Consider the following 15,832-nt stretch of genomic DNA (forward strand, 5'->3'; position numbering starts at 1 on the left):
AGGGCTCCTGGTTTCATGCTCTCCAGAACTGCCTGAAGTGCGGCTGAGCATTCCTCTTGTTCTTTTATAGCAGAGACAACAAATGGTAGTAGGATTATGTCTGCCTGAGCCAATGCCATTGCCTCAGCAGAATAAGCTTGAAGAAAATAAGCTGGGGCTCTAATATCAGACTTGTGGTATTTAATTCCACCATCCAAGCGTCTCCAAAGGTTCTGAAGATATGCCTGTTGTTGAGTTAACTTATCCTTTTCTATCTTAACATCGGCTCCTTGAGCACTGTTTAATGATTTGAAGATGCTATTCATGGTCTTTTCCCATGCACCACATTTATCAGCAACTGCTCCAGAAACTTTGGCATTAAATCCATGACGATGAAGAAACATAAGAACCCCTAGGATGTCGTCACCTGGACCTCCACCAAGACTGAACACAGACAATCTTCCCCAGTCAATTGCTTTCATGACTTCATTGAAAACAGTTGTGCCAGAGGGTATGTGAGTACATGCAGCATAGGCATCAGAGAGGACACTGTTAACCAAGTAAGCGTTCTTAATGAAGTGAAGGTAAACATGTGCCATTCTAGCTGCAGGATCCTCGAGTGAACCCTTGACTCCAAGAGGACTGATTGCCTTCTGGGCCATGCGCTTCTTGCAGGCTTCAGCACACCGTTTCTCCAAAGACTCCTCAGAGGAACCTTCCTTGTTGCTCTTAACTTTATCTTCCAAACAAAGCGCATCAAATACTTCCTTGATCATCCATGTGATGGAAGGTCTTTCCGGCATTTCTTTTGTTTCTTTATCAACCATTGCAGAGATGAGATAATACCTGTAGCAAAAGTCGATGATCAGGATATTATAGAGTATTATTTAATGTAATGATAACATTGTTCTGAAGAAAATTTACCAAATCCAATCAGGTTGGTTAACAGAACGAGTTGCGATTATCAACTTTTTGAATTAATAGTCAAAGTTATTTATTTTGGAGAGAGAACAATTCATTATATTTATCGAATTTCAATTAAAACTATGGCAAATTGAATACAAACTTCACATCTTTTTATTATGCAAAACTCGTCACACAATGTTATTCATATAATTTATCAAAATCTAAGAACACAGTGCAGCAATATCATAAAATGTAATGTATAAACTTTCAACAAATAAAACTGAAAACATTTTACATTAATTTGGCTGGTTTGGTACACTTCTTCAAAACATGATATCTTCACCCAAAAAGATACCAAGATCTCATGCAAATAGAAAATTATGCTGATGCAGCCAGTAGTTGTATGATTTGGGTCACTAATTGAATAAGATTGAGTTATAGACAAAACTTTCATGTTGATAACAGAGTTGATAAATTCAAGTAGGGTAAATTAGTTGGGTCACGTTACATAAAATCTCCTGTCCATGAATATTGTTGATGTCCATTGTATCAGAAATCTGAAACTCGTCCTTTCCGTTCCCAATCCCCATATCGAGTAGGCTCTGGTCCACGAGGTCCACCTCTTTCACCCGTGTCTTTGTTGACATGCTCATATTCAGTGTCATCTGGTTCATCAGCAACAGACTTTTCTGTTACATCTTCAGGATCATTGTCTGTTGTTTGGCTAAGATTTCTGGCTGTGGAGTTGTTCAGTTTGATGATGGACCTGGTGCAGACCACACAGAGTCTAGCAGTTAACAATTTCCGGATGATAGGCATATCAGCATTAACTACCTATTTTAGAGGTGTGTTTAATGTTGAAATACAATCAATGAAACAATAAGTTTTCAATGAAACAATGAGTTTTATTTTACATTCCTCTAATCATAAATAAAATAAGTGCTTAAACCACGAATTAGGCAAGTGGTTGAATTTAGTGAGACAAGTTCAGTTTCTCTACGTAACGCGTGATTTACGTCGTGGTAGCTAAATTATTCAAGCGCTACTTGTCAGAGCGACACAAATGCGCGCGCGAGCGCTTGCGCGGCTCACTTATCCAACACTCACGTTTACATCATATCAGGCAATGGTTCAGTTTAATTATGGTAAGGGCACAGCCTGTCAAAAACCCTTTTCGCATGATCCGTCGACACCGCCAGAAGGTGACTGCATAATAACGGATCAACGTGGAATCAAACGTTAATAAGCTTGCAGCTTCCGATGACAATGTGTTCAACCTGGTGTCATGCTTGAATTGGTTTTGGACCTCTTCTTTCTTTTGATTTATTTATTATTGTTATTTGGTATTATGAGCTAATATGTACATATACATACGGTATCTAAAAGTTAAGTGTATAGCGAGCATATTTAACAAATTTTAAGCAATATTGTATTGCGAGCAGCTGTAACTTAAATATCGCATAAAATCATATAACTAAAATTTTACTGGAATATAGGGAAAACTAAGATAAAATTAATGTCAGACCTGTCGCCACTCTCAGCAGTCAACCAGGGCTCATAAAAGCTTAACAGCGCCTGGGTCCGTTCACCAACTGTGCTAATGTGAGTGGCGGTGTGGTAAGACCCATATTAACAGCGTGTATATACAAGCGCGCTAGCTGCTAGCATACTTGTATCATTTAATTTTAAATCAAATTTATTCGGATATATATTTATTGATTATGTATTGAATTGGTGATAAATAATAAAATTGTCTTTTCTCAAAAATTGTCTTTTCTCTCTATTGTCTTAGAAAAATTTCTACTTTACAGTAGACAATGCTGAGTGGCAGGAATGAGGGACCAAACCGCTTGGGGCTAACAATGGCCCAGGGTATACACATGACCTAGGGTATACATATATTATGTACGATAGAATAAGGATATGCAGTATTAAACATTGATAACATTCAATCAAATCATGGAATACAATTGGCAGAGCTAAGCACACAGGTAGCAACAGTGGTCCATAGCTATCAATAATATTTGTAAATGTGAAAAGTAAAGTCATTGATATTTTTGGGGACAAAGGGAGAGTCTCCGCTCAGTTTTTCAAACAAATAGTTGTCCCACGCCTTTGTCATGGACGAGACATTACAATTACGTTAGATAGCTACAATTTACAATGTTAAAAGAAATTATTCAAACAATATACACATAATATAACAATTACCCTATATAAAATTCAATAGAAATTCAATAGAAAACCCTTGAACACCCTTTAAGTAGTATAAGTAAGCCAGTTTAAAGAACTGGCTCCAAATTTACAATGTTAAAATGATCTTTTATATAACTATAATTTTGTTTTACTATAAACATACCTATTCGTTTAATCTTTCTTTATTTTTATTAGTCGGCTGACATTTTGGGTTGTACTGGATGTAACAAGTTTATTATCGGATGTCTACTTATATTTATTATGATATAATTATTCATTGTAATGGCAATAAAATTAAAATTTTGTTTTACTAATTTGTTTTACTAAATTTTGTTTTACTAAATTTTGTTTTACTAAATTTTGTTTTACTAAAAAAAATACTAATATCTTAGTGAAACAAATTTTAGTGAAACAAAAAATTTAGCCTCTTATCCACCGTATTTATAAAAATGTTTCTGGACCTTAACATCACATAATCAGCTGGGGAAGGGAGGGGGTTTCCCAATGATTACACTAGTGTAATTTTGACACAATAGCTAAGTGTAAGACAGAAGACTTACTAGGCCGCGCTCAGCCTGTCATTCCGCCGAATCTCTATTGATTAGCCTGACCAGTTCCTTGATTTTTTATTAAATACTTTTCAAATTTTACAGAGTACAGCAATAGATGAATATAAAATATAATCGTTCAAAATATCGCCCCATCTGTAAAATATGATGGGCACCCAAACACGGTAAACACATAGTGAACTATGTCCGCAGTAACTTGGACCCATTACATCGAATCAATCTAAATCCAAAAATTTATGAAAAACTATTTAATAACAAACAAATCCATGGTGAATAACTGTGGATATATAGTCAAAATTGGTATTTCAATACGTCAAATTCCAGATACATAAGATACAGGTCTGATATGGTCATTAATGTGTGAGAAGGTGTGCGGGTGAAGTGTGATATGATGTTGAAAGTATAGGAAGGTAGATAAAAAGTTAATAAAACAAAAATAATAATAATATGGGGAGCAAAGAAACTAGGCTAGGCTGTTGTTTCACTATCCAATAAACATTTCCATAGATGCTTAGTGACCTCAGCTTTGAAAACACTAGTAGACACAATCTGTCTTACCTGTAAAGGGAGTCCATTCCACAGTATATGAGTTCTGTAGAAAAATGACTTTGCCAGTGGGCTATTTGAGGTACATAAGGTGTGTGAATTCTGACTTAACTTAGGTAAAATTGATGACACAATAGACAGACTGTCGAGGTGGCAACGTCTTAGTCGAGAAGTGCCCTGATATAAAGTGAGATAGTGAGGCAGCGATACAGGAATTAAATTGTTCAGAACTTTGTGGAAAAAAATAAGATCATTCAAGTCAAACTTTTGAGACAAAGGGAGAATGTCGACAAGCTTGCACTTTTTGACATATTGCTCAGGTGGATAACTGCGGCCCTCTTCAGACAGAATCCATTTAATAGCTCTCTTTTGGAGACTTTCTAATTTATCACTAAGTGATTTATTACAAGGGCGCCAGATTATGGAACAATTTTCGAATTGGCTACGAACTAGGGAGAGGTAAAGCGCCCGGCGACGTTTCAGATCAATGACAATATGGCCATCTCTTCTGACCATACCAAGTTGTTGGCAGGCCTTAGTATAAATTCTGTCGCACTGACTATTCCAACTTAGCTTAGGAGTAACATCGACTCCAAGATCTTTTTCTAACTCTACATACACAAGAGGAGAGCCATCAAGATTATATGCGAATGGAGGAGATAAAGATGGTTTTCCTGAAACAATAAGCACTTTACATTTTGCTGGATGGAATCGCATTTTGTTTCTAAGTGCCCAGTCAGAGAGATAGTCTATATCCATTTGTAAATTGGTATTATCAGAAGATGAATTTATTTTACGCCAGATTTTTGTATCATCGGCATACAAAACAATATCAGTATTATCCGAAAGGCCAAGAGGAATATCATTGATAAACAATACAAAAAGTAAGGGACCAAGGATAGAGCCCTGGGGGACACCAGAATTAACTGAGAGGGTAGATGACATCTCATTACCAATAACCACTCTTTGGTAACGGCCTTGAAGGTAATTGGTAAGAAATTTGAGAAGTGTACCATCAATGTTATATAAGGTCTTTAGCTTATGAAGAAGGATATCATGATTTACAGAATCAAATGCCTTAGCAAAATCAAAATACACAACATGATTGATAATGTTTTCGTTAAGAGACAATGCCAGGCTATCACAAAAATCAACCATATTGGTTGTGCATGACTTGTGCTCTAGAAAACCATGCTGCCTGGGATCAAGAAGGGTACTTGTCAAAGAAAGCAGTTTACGTTTAACAATGCGCTCAAAAACTTTCATGACTAAACAAGTAAGGGATATTGGTCTATAGTTTTCAACCTCACTTTTCTTACCAATCAACATCATTGACATAGGAGATGTCAGTGTCATAAAGTGAAGGATCCGAAAACTGGTTATAAAAGAAAGAATTGAAAAGTTCAGCTTGATCTTTGGGATTGAACCGAAGCTGTCCAGAATAACTAACACAATTAGGAATACGGCAGGAGTTAGATTTATACTTAACATGTGACCAAAACTTCTTAGTTATAAGCGCTGGATCATCACTATTAAAAAGATTATCTCTTATTTTGGCTGATGAGAGCCTCTTAAAATCTTTACGGCTAGTAACAAACTTTAACTCATCAGAAATAGAACCAGAAATTTTAAATTTAGCTCTGAGTCTATCTTTTTTACGGCATGAAGAAAAAAGTTCACTATCGAACCACGGGGGTTGGAACTCTGATTTAATAATTACTTTAGGAATATGTATATCAACTAAATTCATAATGCAGTCTTTAACTTTTTTTTTAACGGAAAAGAATATTCAAACAATATACACATAATATAGCAATGGCCAATTGGCTGACAAGGTCATGGCCTGAACAAACAATTTTTTTAAAATAGTCAAGTGATGCTAAAGCAGAGCACAAATGTGTAATAAGTTAATAGATTAAAAAACTGATTCATGTGATGCATTCGCAGAGCACAGATAAAAATACTGATTCAATGATTAAAATTATAGCTGTGAGTGTCAATAAATTACTGTGTCGTAAAAAAAGTCTTTAACTAACTTCCAAGACGAATCAGGATCTAGGCATTCTAGGACTTGCCAATTAATCGAGCATAATTCACGATTTATCATGTCCCAGTTTGCTTTCTTAAAATTATAGATTTTACGTTTAGGAGTTTTCTTACGGGAAAAGGAGCTTTTAATTGAAAAAGTGACAGGAAAATGATCAGATTTGCACACGGAATGAGGATCACAGACATTCAAGTTATCGATTGTGTTATCATAATTACTGAGAAGAATGTCTAATGTATTACCACTTTTATGGGTGGGTGATGTGATCAACTGGGAGAGAGAAAGATCACTGAAAGAATCTATGAAGGATTGCTCAATAGGTACGGTACTGGATGAAGATAGCCAATCTGTATGGGGGAGATTAAAATCACCAATAACATAGATTTTAGGGGGATTCTTTTTGGAAACTAGCTTGCGAATATAACTAACTATGACATCATGATTAGGTAACCCAAGAGTTCCTACTCTATAACAAGTACAGATTACAATACTCTCTTTGTTAGGAAAAGAAATTTTAACGGCAAGCATTTCTGCACCTAGGCTAACTGGTAGTCGGGTTGTAGTGGCGTCGAGATCAGACCGAACAGCCAAAAAAACACCACCTCCATTTTCCGTAAACTTTTTAGGGTTATTAGGATCTTGAGGATGAGTCTTTCTCGTGCGGTCATTGCGGAAGATTTCATATTGAGAAGAAGGAAAGATTTCGTTGCTAGAAATAGATTTTTTGAGCCAAGTCTCATTTAGGGCAATTATGTCAGGCTGCTCTATGTTAGCAAAGGATTGAAGTTCGGAAATCTTATTACCATCAAGAAGGGGATGGGAGGAGCTTAGGTTACTGAAAGGAATGAGACCTTGGACATTTTGGTAGAGTACAGATAGGGAGTTGGGACCTGGATTAAGCATAGAAGGATTAACAAGAGTTATCAAAAGAAAGTTAAGAGAGAAAACCCAAAGAATGAATAAAGAGACTAGACGCCTGAGGCGGCTGGAATACTTGACTCTATTCATCTTACCAGGGAGAAGAACATTTCTTATAAACCATGAGGAGATAATTACAAAGAAAAGTTTGATGTGGGAGCAAGCAAGAAATGGTATAAGATAACGTGGGCTGTCAAGGAGTAGAGAGGAATGAATATTAGAATCTAGGGGGAATACGGTGTTCATGGACCTAGTCGTGGAGAGAAGAATTGGGAGAAATATTGAGTTGGCTGAATTGTGAGTCACCAAGGAGATTTTTCACAAACAGACGAACAATTATTTCAAACAATATGCACGAATAAATTTATCCATTGTAATGATTTAATAATAATGTTAGCGGACACCCTCAAAAATATTGACGGGTAATACTTTTATATATATTAAAATCATTTATAAGCAATAAGTGTAAATTGAAGTTTGATACACGTTCACGTTGCAAATGTTGCGTTTTAAACGTTTCATCTATGATCAAGCAAATAAAATAATTATATTCATATTTTGTTGCAATAAAATCACATTTACGTTTGTCCTATTTGTGTAAAAATTATGAGATAGATAAACAATGCTTGCGATCATAAAGCTGGGTGAAATTAATATGAACGCGCGAGCCAATCTGCATAAAACAGTAAATGCCGCTGTTTTTTGACGTGATGTTGTCGCGTGAAAGTTTTGGCAACAACGCTTGCGCTATAGTTGAAAATCATTAATTCGTTAGAAGTAATAATGACGTGGGTTACTGTTGGAAGGAGTTTAGCAAACACTGTGATCTATAGTTTTGTTGATATAATACAATTGTTAAAAAAGTATTACAAACTTCAAAAAAAAGTCAAAATTTTTTACTAGCAGTTTTTTTGATTTTTACCCCCAACAAGAATCAAAAAGCGCGGATTAACAACTTTTCAGTATCATCGATGCGGTTGATGTTATTGCATTCCCCTTTCGCGCGCAAAGCGCGCGCCTGCCGGCCAGCCAAAAGTTATTTGGTAAGTTATGAATCAACAATTAAGCTTGCCAACTTTCTTTCACGTATAACCTATGTTGCGATGTAATAATCGCCGTGCAAGCCGCACGAGAAAAAAATAAAAAGATTTGAGATTCACGATTGCAAAGTTTTGTTGCGTTGTGTAAAAGTTTCATCAATGATCAACAAATTTAAAAATTTATCATTTTATAGTTAAATTTTTTGTTGTTTAATTAAAATTATACGTTTGCTCCCATATATGTAAAAAACTTAGTGAGAAGATAAAAATGTTGCAAATGCAAAAAGAATGGCGCGCCAAATAATAATTTGACTACCTAGCCATTTTCATCGGTGCAGTACACAGTAGAATGCACGCGTGTTGTATTATGACATGATTTGTTGGATTTGCAGTTGTCACACAGCTTGCTAGTCTATAGTTTTTGAAAAATCATTAATTGTTGGCTAATGTAAGGTTATATTGACGTGATTTGTTGGATTTGCAGTTGTCACACAGCTTGCTAGTCTATAGTTTTTGAAAAATCATTAATTGTTAACTAATATAAGGTTTATTTATACTAGCAACATTTTAAACCACTAACATTATTGTTTCTTTAAACATTTGGGTTTTACTTAGCATGTTAGTTTTTGCCCCATGCTCGCTTCTCTCACCTATACTGCAAGAAGTTCGAAAAAGCGCCGCGCATACAGCGTAGGTACTGGCGTTTCAGGTAAATCTGATCGATCCGGGTTAGATTAGTTAATAAAAATACTCACCATTTCCTTCTTTTTTTGTATACTTTCGATCATTACATTGTATTACACATTTGGTGTGTTTCATTGATGAGTTCTTAAAAACATACCTAAAGTATAGTCTGACATACACATAATAAATACCACCGAGTTCTGAGATCTTAATTTATAAACAAAATTGTTTCGTTTGCCGTGACTGCTTCTGAAAGAAATGATCATTCTTTTGAAATTTGTATCTTCTTGAAATTGTCTTCTTAAGTTAAGAAGAATCTTAATCCCCAATATTTGCATACTGAAGGGTACCATGCAAGATTTAAAACCTTTTTCTAGAGGCTCTATAACTGCGATTTCCCTATTATATCGTGAAAAGGCAAAGATCCCACACATTTTCATTCTATATGTCACGTCCATTCTCTTTTCTATATATTCAACACACATTCTGTGTGCTGTTGTTCAGTGTTAGATTGTTCCGTATTACTTTGATTCAAGTGTGTATGGCTCTTATCTATGGCTCATGTGTGTATTTTTTGATTTCGGCCGATAACGAGGAATCTTATAATTGTGAGTTATAAAACCGCAACCGTGATTGTAACTTGGGTATGCGATGATTTGTAGATCACACATTGCTGAATAGCAATCGCGACGCAGGTCTCAGGCCAGTTTTATTAAGGGCTCTTTTCTGAGGACACTCTGCCAGTTGTTAATGTTTTGTGTTGTGTGTTAAGTGTCCTGAGCTAAGGGAATTTATATTTATCTAATTTTATGTGAGTCTTCTACAATCTACATTATAGTAAACATTAACCAGTGTACCAAAAGCTGGTCCCAAACCAAACCTTGTTTGTGCCTTAATCATTTCCATGTGTATGAGGCCATTAATTGCCCTTTACCTCTTAATTGAGCCTTATCACGTAGATTGTGGACTGTTTTTCAGCGTGCCATTTTTTGGGATAGAGAGGATTATTAACAGTGGCGTAACTTAGGGCCCCGCAGACCCCGCTGTGCGGGGGGGGGGGGGGGGGGGGGGGGGGGGCGCCGTATAAGGGGGGCGCAATTTTCCTGAATTTTAGGCCCTTTCACTGAAAAAACGCCTTGTTTGTGTATTTCCCTGTCCAATTTAGCGTTCGGCCGACGCGAAAAAAATATTTGGGGTACCCTTTTTTGCTTCAGGGGGCGCAAAAAGCTGTAGGGGGGCGAGAAAAAAAGTACCCGACCTTTTTTTTTTTTTTTTTTTTTCTAAAAATTTTAGGGGGGCGCTTTTCGTCACTGAGCGGGGGGGGGCGCCAACAAGCAAAGTTTCGCCACTGATTATTAATAGATCTAATAGTAAATTTTACAGAGCTGGCTTTGGACTTAGGTAAAATTATAATTTAATTTTTAAAACCACGGAGAGTTTTTGGTTTTAAATTTACGTTGTCGTATACTGCCGTTCCCTGAGAAAACGCATTAAGTCCATTTTTTCGAAATTTTGAGATATTTGTACAACTTAAGCTATGAATCAAGTTATCAAAATACTGTTTTAGCTGCCGCGAAAGGCATTAAGTCACACAAAACGTGAATATTGAGCTCGTTATTCCAAAACCTTCCCTGAGAAAAGGCATTAAGTCCATTTGTAATGCCTTCTCTGAGGGAACTTTTTCTGTTCCTTGAGATTCCCTGAGAAAAGGCATTAAGTCCAGACTTTATTTGCAGTTTTTATAGTTTTTGGCCTATAACTTCCACAGTTTTAGATATATCGAAACAATTTTTATGTGGTCGTAATCAGCTCAGCAAGCAAACAATTTTGGTACTAATATTTCAAAAATTAAAGAAATATTATTTTCAAAATTTTTGAACCTGAACACAAGGGTCCCCCTTGTGTGAATTATTGAAACATTTTTTGAAAAATTTGGTGCTTTAAATATTGTATGTTTAAATATTTTTACCCAAATTAATGCGTCTGACCGAGCTGAATACGATGCTGTAAAAATTATTCCAAAATATTTGATGTTTAAGAAGTTATAGGCATTTTGAGCGAAAAATTATCCATTTTTCGTCAATATTACTTACTTGCAATGCACAGGAGGCCCACATAATTATATTGCAAAGATATGATCAAAAATATAGAAATGTTGTATTTTCTGTGTTGACTTTATCTGAGAAAAAATGGACTTACTGCCTTTCTAGAGAGGAATCGGTTGAAATCGATTCTGATAAAAGGCATTAAGGGGGCCGGGGGGGGGGGGGGGGGGGGTCTTCATCAAAATTATCTCGAAATTGACTTTGTAGTTGTTTCTGATGGAGGGGAGTGATATCTATCAGCTGTTTTTGATCCCATGGAAAAATATTGTTCCTAGCCGAAAATATTGCCGGTCAAAGGTCAGCGCTTATGTGTAATTGTATTGCGCGAGCGATTTTCAATCGCGCGCCCTGAAAATCGAGTCTAAAAATCTATCTTCTCCTACATTTTTTGAGCAATCACCCTGAAACTTTCAGGATATGTTCTAAGGACCATTTAGAAGAGATTGTCGGGCCAGAATTTTGAGATAGGCCTTAGAAAAATGTTTATTCGATTTTGAAAATCTTGGACCTCGTATTTTGATGATTTTTTCAGGTCCAAGATTTTCAAAATCGAATAAAAATTTTTCTAAGGCCTATTTCAAAATTCTGGCCCAACAGTCTCTTCTAAATGGTCCTTAGAACATATCCTGAAAGTTTCAGGGTGATTGCTCAAAAAATGTAGGAGAAGATAGATTTTTAGACTCGATTTTCAGGGCGTGCGATTGAAAATCGCTCGCGCAATACAACTACACATAAGCGCTGACCTTTGACCGGCAATATTTTCGGCTAGGAACAATATTTTTCCATGGGACCAAAAACAGCTGATAGATATCACTCCCCTCCATCAGAAACAATTACAAAGTCAATTTCGAGAGAATTTTGATGAAGACCCCCCCCCCCGGCCCCCTTAAGTCCGCAATTCCCTCAGAAAAGGCATTAAGTCCAATGCGGATGGGAAAATAGTTCAGTTATTCTGGAGGAAAATGGTTTTTGTAGATCAGTGTTGGTAAATTCATGCATTCAAGCATGTTTAGGACATATGACAATAATTTATTTACAAATAGATGTCAAAATTAACCCCGTTTTTGCGAATAAAATTACTTAAAAAACGACGAACACATTTGTCCCATTTTCTCAAAATGACATCGATGTGACTTAATGCGTTTTCTCAGGGAACGGCAGTATAACTGTAAACAAGTTAGTCCTGTTTTCAAGAATGCGCGGCTTTGGCGGCCAGTTATTGACTTATATATAAAAGTGAATCTTAAATAGAAATGTGAATATATTAAAATTTAAAACTTTCAAAACGGAGGCTTATAAATATTATTATATTATGATTGTAAAAATAAAGGATGAAATTTGTTCACTAAAATTTGTTTCACTTAAATTATATGAAATCGGAATAAATTAATTTAAAATAAGGTAACAAGTTCATTTGTCAACGAAATACTCTATGCAAATATTAACTTTGAACTGTCCAAGTCTGCCTGACTAATTACCATACTTAAACCTATAAATATCCCATGGTCGGTATTTTCATCAGATTATTCTGTAATTCATTGCAGTTGCTGGTGATGCTTACCAGCAAACTTGTCCATACAGGTATGTCTGATTTTCATATTCTCTGTAGCTTAGATAAATAGTTTTGGAAATCGATTTTCCACCATGGCTGGATAATTTTGGACAATGACCTCACATAAAAGTTGACACTCAAAATCAGTCTGCGCTATCCTCGATAGGCCCTGCTGAAGAAGCAGCAAGAGCACCATCAATCTTAGCTTAGATTAGGTCTAAATAAATTCCAACATTCTTGAAACACACCTACATACTCTGATAGTGTCTAGAAAGTATCCCTGTACCATCAAATTACATTGTGGAATCTTTTTTCCTCTGTCTGGCACCAATGAAACCCCAATTATGTGTGTGATAAATCAAATCAAATCAAATAATAATGACACAAACGTCATCACATGTCATCATAGATATTTCTAAACATTTATCAATCATAACTGAAATTATCTTAAATCTTTCTAATTTAGCTTAACAGCTTATAACTCTATCTTTGTTTCAACAAAGTCTAACTCTCTCCAAAAGAGAAGAATCCTTGAGATTCCTAACTTTAGTATCACTCTTATTACATCTAGATCTACTGCATGACACTACGTTTTGATTGAAGCTGCTCATTGCAAACATATAATAGGATCATGTCATTAGGATCACCAATAACAGCATTTAGACAGTGCTCTGCCAGCATCGTTAGATTAAAGATTTCCTGCCGACGGGTGTATGAACGAGTATCCACCTCATCAATCAGATGGGTAAACCGCCTCTGGACATTCTCCAGCTCCAAGATGATCCCCCAACTTCCATACGCTTGAACTGAATTCCACAATTGAATAATCCAATCTGTTCATTCCAAAGCAAGGAATTATGGGTTATAACCCTTAAGTATTTTTCCTGTACATAGATTCTTCTAAAACAAATCCATTAATAAGTCTAAATGCATAACTGTACATTTGGTAGGACTGAACTTTTAAAAGCCACATACTTTCCCACATTTATAGTTCCTTTAATGTCAAAGTTCTGTAACTTATACATTCCATCTATTTAGGCTGCAAAAAGATCTCTTTTGAGTGCTGCTGAAATGTTCATAGCCTGGAGATTTTGTGTTGAATTGTAGAAAAGTGTGTCTTCTGAAATGATTAAAAATTTCACGAAAAAGCAAGAATTTACCATAAAGTGAAATTATGCATCCTTTAATCCTTACATAGGTCTCGTTCACATAAGTCAGCCTTACTCAGAGGCTATGTCTAAAGTGGCTTAGAGGGGGTCTAAAATAGCAAAAACTTGGCTTACACGATTTGAACGATCCCATATAGCTTTTTTATAAAACATTATGAAATTTTCTATCAAAATCATATGTTCATACATTTTCCTACATTTTTAGCTTGTTAAAGTGTCAATGAGATCATCACAAAAGATATTTGTTTTGGTGAGTTCAGATTTCATGATTAATATTATTTCAGCAATCAATGTCATTGATATTATTATGTACTGATGAGTTGCTATGTCTTAGTTTCTCAGAGAGTGCTCAAATGACAAATAGAAGCTTTTCAATAACACTTAAAACAGTTAAAATTAGCTAGCAAATAATTGGTTCTATAATAATAATACGAAAATATGCAGATGCCAGATCATTGAAATTGTAAACGGCTTTATCATAACCATCTCAAACAGAATCGTTTGTTCGATTTTTCATTCAATATTATGATAAGAATATTCTTCACCTGTGCAACATGTAATAAGAAAGTCGATTCATTGAATAATTGATTAATCGAAAACTTATATTATGGATGACCTCCAAGTTAAATCTGAATATTAAACAAGCCAATAACAATTATTTCAGTTCCTGTATGTGGCTGTTGGGTTTTCTTGGAGTGTCGTCCTCTACGCTGCATACACAAAAGGAAAACTGCTACTGTGAAACATCTCTTTTGTGCTGATTTTGCACTTTGAATATCTATGTCAGACGCTTGCTGCTGCTTTGTTGTAGCCTTGGCATCAACATATTATACAGTATAATTGTTAAGTGTATTTTATATAACGTATTATAATATCATATAAGTGTAAATAAACTGTCCAGATTTTTAACCTCGATGTGAAAAAGCGTAGATTTTATTTTATGACTTATTTAAATAACTTATTTGTGTTTTGGGTAAACTCAGCAATTATTGTTTGTGTTATCAGTTCTGTAAATATTCAGATTTATGTGTGAGTATTATTGCATAAGAACACCACACCATAAAACTTAACAGCTATTTTATCATGTGCTGAATATTATTCAATATTTGCCATTTAAATTTAAATTATTCCGACAAATAAAAACGTAGGATTTGAACCATCATTTAAATATAACCCAACTTGTAGTAAAGACCATGTATCAGAACAACAAAAGAAAACTGGAGGACATCAACTCCAACTTTACGAAATCCTTCATCTTCAACACGATCAAAGAAACCAATCCTCAAAAATCAGACATAGCAGCTGCAAACCTAGTCAACAACCACATAAAAACCAACTCTCACATTTTCTTGAAAGAGCCCTACAAAAAGAAAACATCAAAAAAGAACTGCCTTAAACAGCCGTTATCTCACAAAGAACGGAGAGAGTTAGGACTGGATACGTTGAAACAAGGAGAGGTGACATTTAAAGAACTAGTCCCAATTCATAAACTGTGGTGTCAGTACGTCTCTCAGATTGGAAGTAAGGAGGAGGATATAGCACGAGCAGATCTACATGGTTGTTTTATGACTGTTACTAAAACTATGTGTCCTCCTCTGCTCAGGAAATGTGGGATTGTGGCGATGGAGTCCCTCAATACTTTTACTGTGGTGGATGAAAGTGATAAGGTTCATGTTCTTCCCAAACGTGGTAGTGTGTTTAGTTTTGTTATAAATGATTGTGTTGTTAATATTTTCGGAAATAATTTCATTTTCAGACCAGGTGAAAGGATTATGAAGAAAATTTCTAAACAAAAGCTCGTTTCCATTTGAAGTTTAATTTGAACAATGGGGTGATTTTGATTTGATTTGAGCAAATAGTATAGTATTTTGTATACATGAATTCCAGATAATAATTGATCGTATTATTTTCACAATTATTGTGCCGTGTGTCAATATATTGAACTTAATGGAGTTAATTAAACAACCGTTACAACTTGTATTATTTTTAACATTATTTTAACATGTTGTTATATTACATTACAATTAAATATTGTTATGTTGTTGTCTGATTCCCTCGCTAACTCGTTTCTAATAATTTCATTTCTAATAATTATCTTAATATTACCTCATTATCATTTCC

This window comes from Bolinopsis microptera, chromosome 1, assembly GCF_026151205.1.
Source record: "Bolinopsis microptera isolate Bmic1 chromosome 1, MBARI_Bmic_1.0, whole genome shotgun sequence".
Taxonomy (NCBI): domain Eukaryota; kingdom Metazoa; phylum Ctenophora; class Tentaculata; order Lobata; family Bolinopsidae; genus Bolinopsis; species Bolinopsis microptera.